Source organism: Onthophagus taurus, chromosome 2 (genome assembly GCF_036711975.1).
Source record: "Onthophagus taurus isolate NC chromosome 2, IU_Otau_3.0, whole genome shotgun sequence".
Taxonomy (NCBI): domain Eukaryota; kingdom Metazoa; phylum Arthropoda; class Insecta; order Coleoptera; family Scarabaeidae; genus Onthophagus; species Onthophagus taurus.
The window spans coordinates 11,867,686-11,876,562 of record NC_091967.1 but is presented as its reverse complement, the minus strand read 5'-3'; the positions used below and the strand labels follow the sequence as shown (position 1 = coordinate 11,876,562).

Genomic DNA, 8,877 nt, shown 5'->3' with positions numbered 1-8,877 from the left:
TTAACGATTCGTGTCGGACGTCGTCTCCCGTTTGACGAAGCTCGTTCTCCGCAAGTCGACGGAGAGAAACTTATGTAAATCCTGAAATAATTGGACCAGCGCGTGGGTCGCTAACTGTGTTTTAAGCACATCGTTACGAATATTATTGAAATGATTTACGTTTTGCGACAATTCTTTTTTGGCTAATAAACCCGCTAACAATCTACTAATTTATGTTTTTATAACATAGATGATAAATAGATTTTTTTTATCGAAATAGTTTCATAATCCTGTAATAACTCCTTTTCAGATTTTTTTTGATTAAGATAAATTTGAAATGTAATGATTATTTTGATTTAAACATTTCGAGGTAAGCGCCATCTCTTAACACATAGCTGAAATTTGTGAGCTTTAAAGTTCGTTATTGGATGGACGCTGAATTTATGTGTACAGTGTGCTTTATTTAGGTAGTTCAGCTTTAAACCATTCTAACATTTAAAAGGATTCATTTTGTATTCAATTGTGGTGTTAGATCAAAGAGGGAGCCATTAATTCTTTTTATGATGGTTAAAATCAAAATTGTATTAATTAAAAATCTCAATGTATTCTAAATTTTTATTTTAATTACAAAACTAGGAATATATTATTTATGATCTCAAAAAATAAGTTTAATAAATGATACAAAATTATGAACGTCGAAATCAATTAATCAAGAGAAAATTACAAACACCCAGTAATTTACGCATCCAATATCAATTGATACGATTTTAATAAAGCGAGATTTTCAAACGAACCCCGTTTTAATAAATCCAAGCGATTAAATATTTCAACACCCACGTTCAATACGGTAATAAATTTTAATTAGAATCGCAATTTTATTCGCATACAGATTTCATACATACACACAAAAGTTGCCCGTCATAGAATAAATACTAAAAAAAAAGTAGCAAAGTAATAATGATGACTCCTATTCTATTTAATAAAAAAAAAAATACTTCTGTTTTTGCAGAGTAACCAAAAAATAAACTAATCCAATCAGTCGATTATTGACAGGTAACATACATCCGAATTTGTGTCACAAACATAATCCGAAAAGATTTGATTTTTTTGGTTCGCACGATTTCACATCACAATCGGAAAACGTATCAATTTAGAGGACTATTTCGAAACGTATTTTCATAGCACACGTCCAGATCCTATGGGATTTGAATCGAAACGGTTGGGAGAGCGCAACGCTCCCTCATCCCGAGCTGGTAAATGATTTTGAGGGGTTGCACCCCTGAACACAACAACAGACTCATACGCTGTGAGAGATAGAGAGGAGGTCGGTGCGTAACGAGCCCACTTGATCCGGTCGTTAGTTGATTGACTTCTAATGAACTTATGGTGTATGAAAACACCCATGGGTTTACCAAAACAATTTGCGTCACCCCCCATTCAAAAACCCCTACGGCTTTATTGCAATTTTATTCCAATACAATTTAATAAGTGATAAGTTGATTTAACAATTTCCAGGCTTCGTTAAATTGATTAAAACTACATAAAAAATTTTTTCTGACATTTTATTTAATTAAGTAATGTGGAATCATAAAATAATGTTGTCTATAAAACAAAAGATTTAAATAAAACAATGTAACAATGACAAATTAATAATCTAATAAGTTTATATTGTTCCTGATTTGGATGATTTTGAATCTCAAATTAGAATCTTCCACTAGATTGAATCCTGGAAGCAATTACTGGATTTTGGATTTAAACATAATGGATTCTGTACGTAATTTCGAACGAAGCATTGAATTCTGGTATTATACAATTACCACAATGTGTTAATTAATTATCGTACCCAACGTCATCATTGCAAGTATGCAACCAATATCACAGTATACGCGATTTGCGTATTACACTGTGATATTGGTTGCATACTTGCAATAATGACGTCGCTTACGATAATTAATTAACACACTGTATGTATAGTGTATCTCATCTCAGAATACTTGAACTAATCATTATAGATGCTGGTTATTGCAATCAATTACCAAATTACAGTTCTAATCATCAAGGAAAATACATAATTTCTAATACTGAATCAAATAGCTGTATACTAGAAGCATTTATGACAGTTTATGAGGCAGATTCTTCACGATTCATGTCAATGTGTGGATATGTACATTATTATAAGTAATTCCAATGACTCCGTCATCATATATCACTCCTCGTCCACAGCATTTAGGTTTCTTTTGTTGCTATTTATTCAAAAACTTTTCTTCAATTGGTAATGTTCTTTGTACTTTAGTAGTGTTCTATGGAGTAATGAGAGACCTCAGCATTCGCTTGATTTTGTTTTATAAATGTGATTCTGGGGTCTTAAATACATGTTATAAATGAACCATGTTTCGATTTTGCTTTTGGCTGCTGTTTTTTCATATCATGGCATTATTTCATGATCGCAATTCCAATACTAATCGTTCAATTAATATGAATAACACTTATGAATTATCTTCTTCCCCGGAGAAACTCCAAAACAAATCCTAAATCAACTCAACTAGAAAATAACTCAATTAATTTAGTCCAAATGCAAAGCAATTCAACCACAAAGTACCTCAACTCCAACGAATGCCAAAACAACCACTGCTTTGAGTAATTTAACGCAACTATTATAATTTGAAGTTGCTATGAAAACAATAATACACCAGAAAACAAGTGGAGCTTTAAACGAACCCAACCTATCAAACTATACAAACAAAAAGGATGACGCAAACTTAATGTATACCAATCTAATGCAATTAATGCAATGAAATGCAATTTCAATTCAAGCTAATCCAAGCGTATAAGAGCAAACTCAAAAAATAATCTAATTCACGAGTAAACCAATCGAAGTCCAGAGTAACTCAATCTAAAAGTAACCTAAATCCAAAGAAAACCAAAGTGGTCAGAAATAATGTTTTGTTTACAAATATCAATCATGCCTGGAAAGAATCTTGGGTAAGGTTAGTTTTCTATTGAAACATCAAAAATCTCAGGAAAGAATGTTGGGTAAGGTTAGTTTTCTTTTGAAACTTCAATTATCCAGGTACAGAATGTTAGGTAAGGTTAATTTTCTTTTGAAATGTCAATCATCCAGGTACAAAAATGTTGTGCAACCTTAGCTTTTCATCCCGAGAAAAAATTTTGAGTAAGGTCAGTATTCTTTTGAAATATCAATCATCTAGAGAGAGAATCTTGGATAAGGTTAGTTTGAGTGTGCCTGACAATGTCTAAGCCAGGTTGAAGTTGGAAAGAGGATTGCATGGGTACCATAGAGTGTACTTCAATTTCTTTTGCCTGTCTTAATACATATGCACTATGACACCATTTGAAAATGAGAGATCCCTACCGGGGTGAATAGCCCTAATAACACGAATTTCTTTGAAGTAGTACCCACGAGAGTGATTCCGGAGTAGGGAGAGAGAGGTTCAGACGGTCGGAAGTGGAAGTAGCGACAGATTTTTGTAGTTAATTCTTCCAACCTGTCACTTCTTGGCCTATACAAGGTAAGGCTATGTGTTGGCCAAATTCCTAATACCCATCTATACCTAATAAATTAACTCGAGGATCAATTTTGGAAAGAAGATTTGTGACAATGTGATCGTATTGTTGCAACCTAATGGCCAAACTTGCCAATGTACTCAACTTTTTGACAGTTAATTTTTTTTTGTATGTAAGACTTTCACTTGTCAATAGCATATAATAATAATATAATTACATTGCTGGCAGATTATCAGAAGGTGATGAATTACAAAAACAATCTTGTGATGACATTTTGAATTCAAATTTCTATTTCTACATTGAACATTTCAGCAATTCATAAATTTTTAAAAAAACATGTTTAAAATGTATTTCCTTATTAGTTTTCTTAATTACTTTGTTTACGTTTAACAATTCCGTGTAAATTATTAACACATTCTTACCGCGCCATTCATAACCTGTATATGTGATAAACAATAATGTACCTACTATTGTTTATGATATGAAACATATTACGAAAAATTATAGAAGTCGTTTATTAAATTTAAAATTTTATTATTTTAGTAATTTAATATTAAAATTATTTTGGTCCAAAAGATAATTTTTAAGAAATTTAATCTAACTGCCTCAATAAACTATTTCTGTGATTCAGTCGGTTTAACATGACGCAGGTGTAACGTATATAATTTTTAACAGGATATCGTCGATTCCCGTCGAGGACGATCGCACGCAAAGCGACTTAAGCGAAAAGATGTGTCATTTCGTCCGGGAATTAGGGACCGCCGGTGTTTGAACAACTTTTATACCTCGACGCAATTTGAACCCCCGAGTAATCCGTAATCTTTTATACCGTCATTATACACGGAGACGTTTTTTGTCCATTCCAGAGGACTCTACTATGTCTATATGAGCGCGAAGACACCGTTTGTCGAACCTCGTTTTGCGGTTTCTGCGTTTCCTGTTGTCGTTCGTCCTCGAAGGTGAGTTGGCGTGGGAGATTGTTGCGTGATACCAAATTTTCTTCGGCGGTCATTTCATCTCTTGCAATTATCTGTTGAAAATATTTCCGGTGTTTAAAGATGTTTTTGATCTAGGTATAATAATGTTTATAAATAATTTGCGGTAAAAAAATAAATAATCACGAAGGGTAATACAAGGTGATATTATCTAAACAACACTTGTTTATATCGCAATTTAAATTTTTTTTTAACTTTTTCATTCGTAATAAAAAAAAAATAATAGTTAATAACTATATTAACTATTATGTATCAAATTTTCTTTAATCTTCTATAAAATCCATTAACTTAATGGTGGTTTTATTTACATATTAAAGTCTGCGAATTGCATAAATAATTTACATGAGTCCGTTAACTTATATTTATTTTAAACGTCAACGATCTATGATGGCAATATTGGTCAAATGTTTTCCTATACTTTTGTAATTTAAATTTATTTAACATTATGTCTTGAGTGATTTATTAACTGGATATATTAACATCGAGTTTGTTATCTACTGATGAAGACTCCTACACATATAAAGAAAAAAAATTTATGAGAGAAGAGAAAATCGTTATGAATAATGTTATCTGTTTTTAAAAACCATTTTGTAGAAACATGCATATATATTTATATTTATACATAAATTGTATTATTTATTACTATGGTGTTTGAAATATATAAGAAAAAAGATTTATATTTTTTATTTTAACTTAATATCTAAATTTATAAGAATTCTCACTTATCTAAATAATGTAAGCTTGAATTTTTTTTGAATTAATTACTGGGATCATCAATGATCTGTGTAGATTTGAAAATGGTTCATTTTTTACTTGGTGAACAAAGTGGATACACGAAATACCCTTGATCTAAAAGTGATGGAGGAAAGGTATCAGGGTCGATGGAATTGTCACATGATGGCAGATTATTACTGGTCTTTAAAAAGAGATTGTCCCCTGAAAAATTATAAAAGAAAAGCTCATAAAAGGTGTTTTATGGAAATATATCATATCTTTTCGACATTTTCCTCTCTGTTTACTTCGATGTATCCTAATTTTTCAAAACAAAACTGATATTATACAAATATATCTGTTATTTTGTTTCTTGTTTTTCGATTTTTGTAATGTAAAATGAAAATAAAGATTTCAATCTTATATCTAAGGTAGAGTAGAAGTACCGGCTGTACTTGTTAACTAATTGTAGTGAAATTAACATCGGGTATAGCAGCCAAAGCGCCGAATTAAAAGAAAACTATCCTTTTATAACGTTAAGCTTTCGGTCTTTATTTAGGCCTTCATCAGAACATTACATCTACAATAAATCAAAAAATGAACAACAATAACAAAATAGACGCAATAAAACTTACGGACAGAGCGCCAAAAAAAGTGAGGTTAAGAGCATGTCAACGGTTGAAGACCGCTGAACAACCAGCAAACGGCCTGGAAAAACAGGTGACGGGAGCGTCAAAGAACCACTAAAAGGCACAAGGCAGGCGAAAACCAAACCAAAGAGCAGGAGAAAACCAAAAACTCCAAGAGCCAACGAGATGCACAAACACGCTAAAAAGACGTACTCCATATTACCGAAAGGCGCGCATGCGCCCAACGGGGTCGATAAATCGAAAAATAGCGGGAATTTCAAAAGAACTCAAAAGGTTAAAAGAAAATCCTCGAAACTTCAGTGACGGGGGGGTGACAATTCTTGGATAAGAGATATTTATAAATACCACTCAAGTTTTGGGTGTCAATCCTTGAGTTGACAGATGACTGTTCTTGATTGATTGACACCATTTCAAGGAAAAGCCTTTTTTTATAGTTGGGCTCTTGACAGAGTATCGAACCTGCAGCGAAGTCAAACTTGTGACCTGTGGAAAGGTAGTGGTTGACAAGGGCAGACTTATTATCCATGTGGTTGCGGCAATCCACTTCATGTTGACTGAGGCGTTTCTTTAGATACTGTGAGGTCGTACCCATATATACGGCATTACACACACCACAGGGAATTTTATAAACGAAATTAGACTTCAAAATGGTAGGGGTAGGGTCCTTAAGGTTGGTGAAAAGCTGTCGCAAAGGTCTATAATTATATTTGGCAATCTTTACATTGTCAGAATGTAAAATGGAAACTATTTTCTTAGTTAATTGGGGAATAAAAGGCAGGAGCGAGAATCTCAATTCACCGCGAGATGGCACAGGTCTAGTAAGAGAAACATTCATATTCCCGACAACATTAAACAGGAGCTTGTTAATCAGTGACCTGGGAAAACCATTATTATAAAAAATAAATATCTAAGGCAACAAAACCACTGTGACCAGTGTAATTAATATGATTTAGGTTGAAAAATTCTTTTGCCACATTTTGGAATGTCTAATTCGTTAAGCAACTCTTAGAATAGTTATTGGGAAATATTATTATTATTATTTAAGAGACTTGGCAAAGTTTTTTTTACTCACCATTCAGTATTTTCTAACTCAAACATTCACCAACTAATAATACAATTGAAAAATTAGGATTGTAGTGAATTTCGTGTCATCCAAGCACAAGAATTTATCCATTCTGTTTTACCTATATTTCTTGACATGAGGACGATCAGCTATCTTTCCACCCTTTCGGAGGTTATTCTGCGGATTTTTGAATGCTAGTCTGGAAACTTCTGCAATACTTGGTAGTTTATTAATATCCGTTCCATCTTACCATATTTTCGCATTCCTCCAGAATGTCCTTCCTTTTTTTCAGATCCCATACTGCCTTTCCTGTGTTAGCTGTTAAAATATGCACCATTCTTTTAGTTGTTGTGTTTTTGTTTTAGTAACATTTATCTCCACGTTGACCTTTTCTACTGTATTCTAAAAGCCTGCAATAGCCATTATAGTCCGTCCTTTGTATCTGCAATCAATGTTGTGGCAATAAAAGGAAAACTTTTCAACAATTAGATGGTGCATTCTATCATTTACAACGTCGTTCTTGCGTGTAAGACATTTACTTGGTCATCCATGTAGACCTATTCTAGTTTCTCCTCATCATTTATTACCTATCATTAACCTGGTAAATAAAACTGCCCTTACTCAACATTTTTTGCCGTCTTGATTGACATTCATAAACAAAACTTAACGTTCCTTCGCGGTATAATTGACATTAAAAAGAAAACTAACCTTACTCAACAAACCATCACGGTATAATTAACATTACAAAATAAAAGTAACCTTACTCGACATTCCTTCACGGTATAATTGATATTCGTAAACAAAAGTAACCTTATTTAACATTCCTAACAAGTCGATGAAACTTAGCATACACAGCATCTGATCTTTCCCAAAGTTTTTGAGATTGTGCAATGTCCATAACCTTGCCCAACTTATATGACACGATTCTTTAGTGATTTCGAGGAACATTCTTAACATCTCCATGCTCCTTAACAGGTAAACGTAACTGGTCTTTTCCATTGTACTCGATGTTGTGTAATGTTCACAAATTTGCTTAAAATTCTTTGGCTGGAAATCCATATAAAGTTGTAAATAATTTTTCTGTGAATCTGTTTTATCACACCTGGTGACTCAAATCCGTTTATCAACTCATTTACATCTTCTTTATTAACACTCAAAGCAATCATGAAGTGTTTCTTCTTTAAGATCTTGTTGTTGAATTGAATTGCCAGACAAGGGAATTGTGAACAGTTTCAAATTATATTACTTTTTTTCTAAAATAATTATAAACAAAACAGTAAATCTTCAGAAATGAATAAAAAAATCTAATCAAATTAATTCTTTGTTAATTTGAAGATCAAATCGTCTCTTTCCCCCAAAATATCTCCATTATTCACCCTAACACCATAAAAAAGGGACAGACACTTGCCAGCGAAAAAGAGCTTTGTCGTTTGTCGCAGGAGGAGTAAAGTCGAGTAGATCGGAAACAATAGCATAAGCGGCGACATCGTCTTCGGTGTTGACTAAATTAAATTAACCAACCCCTCGAAACGACGACGTAGAACGTGTGCGTGGGTACAAAGAGAGCTGCTTTGAGGCGTCCGTCGATATAATTTATTATTAACGATGCGACGCCCGACTCCTATACACAGTAGATGTAATTATTTTGAAAGCTCCTGCTTCGACGTTGTTTAATACATGTCCTCGTTCTCTTTCTTTCTGCCTTATTTTTATTACCAACGACTTATACGACCCCTACTCGGTTTTGTTTCTTCGTTCGTGCCGTACTTTTCGGTGCTCGCAATGCCACATTAAAGGATAACGCGAATGGGAACACCGTTTTCGGTTAGAAAGAATTATAGTCGTTTTAAATATATAGAATGAGTCGTAAAAATAAAAAAAAATTTTAACTGCATCTAAAACTTGTAAGTAAAATAATTAGTAAAATAACTTATTCTTCAGTATTTAATTATAA

At 33.0% G+C, this 8,877-nt stretch overlaps 1 long non-coding RNA gene across 1 annotated transcript; it reads right to left on the bottom strand.

Moving 5' to 3' along the window:
• Positions 1–580: 580 nt before the first annotated feature.
• LOC139428996 (uncharacterized) lies at positions 581–6,050 on the bottom strand. Its single transcript, XR_011639703.1, has 2 exons — positions 5,846–6,050; positions 581–4,534 (listed from the first exon to the last, which is right to left on the bottom strand). It is a non-coding gene; the product is annotated as an uncharacterized lncRNA (long non-coding RNA).
• Between the last annotated feature and the right edge of the window lie 2,827 nt (positions 6,051–8,877).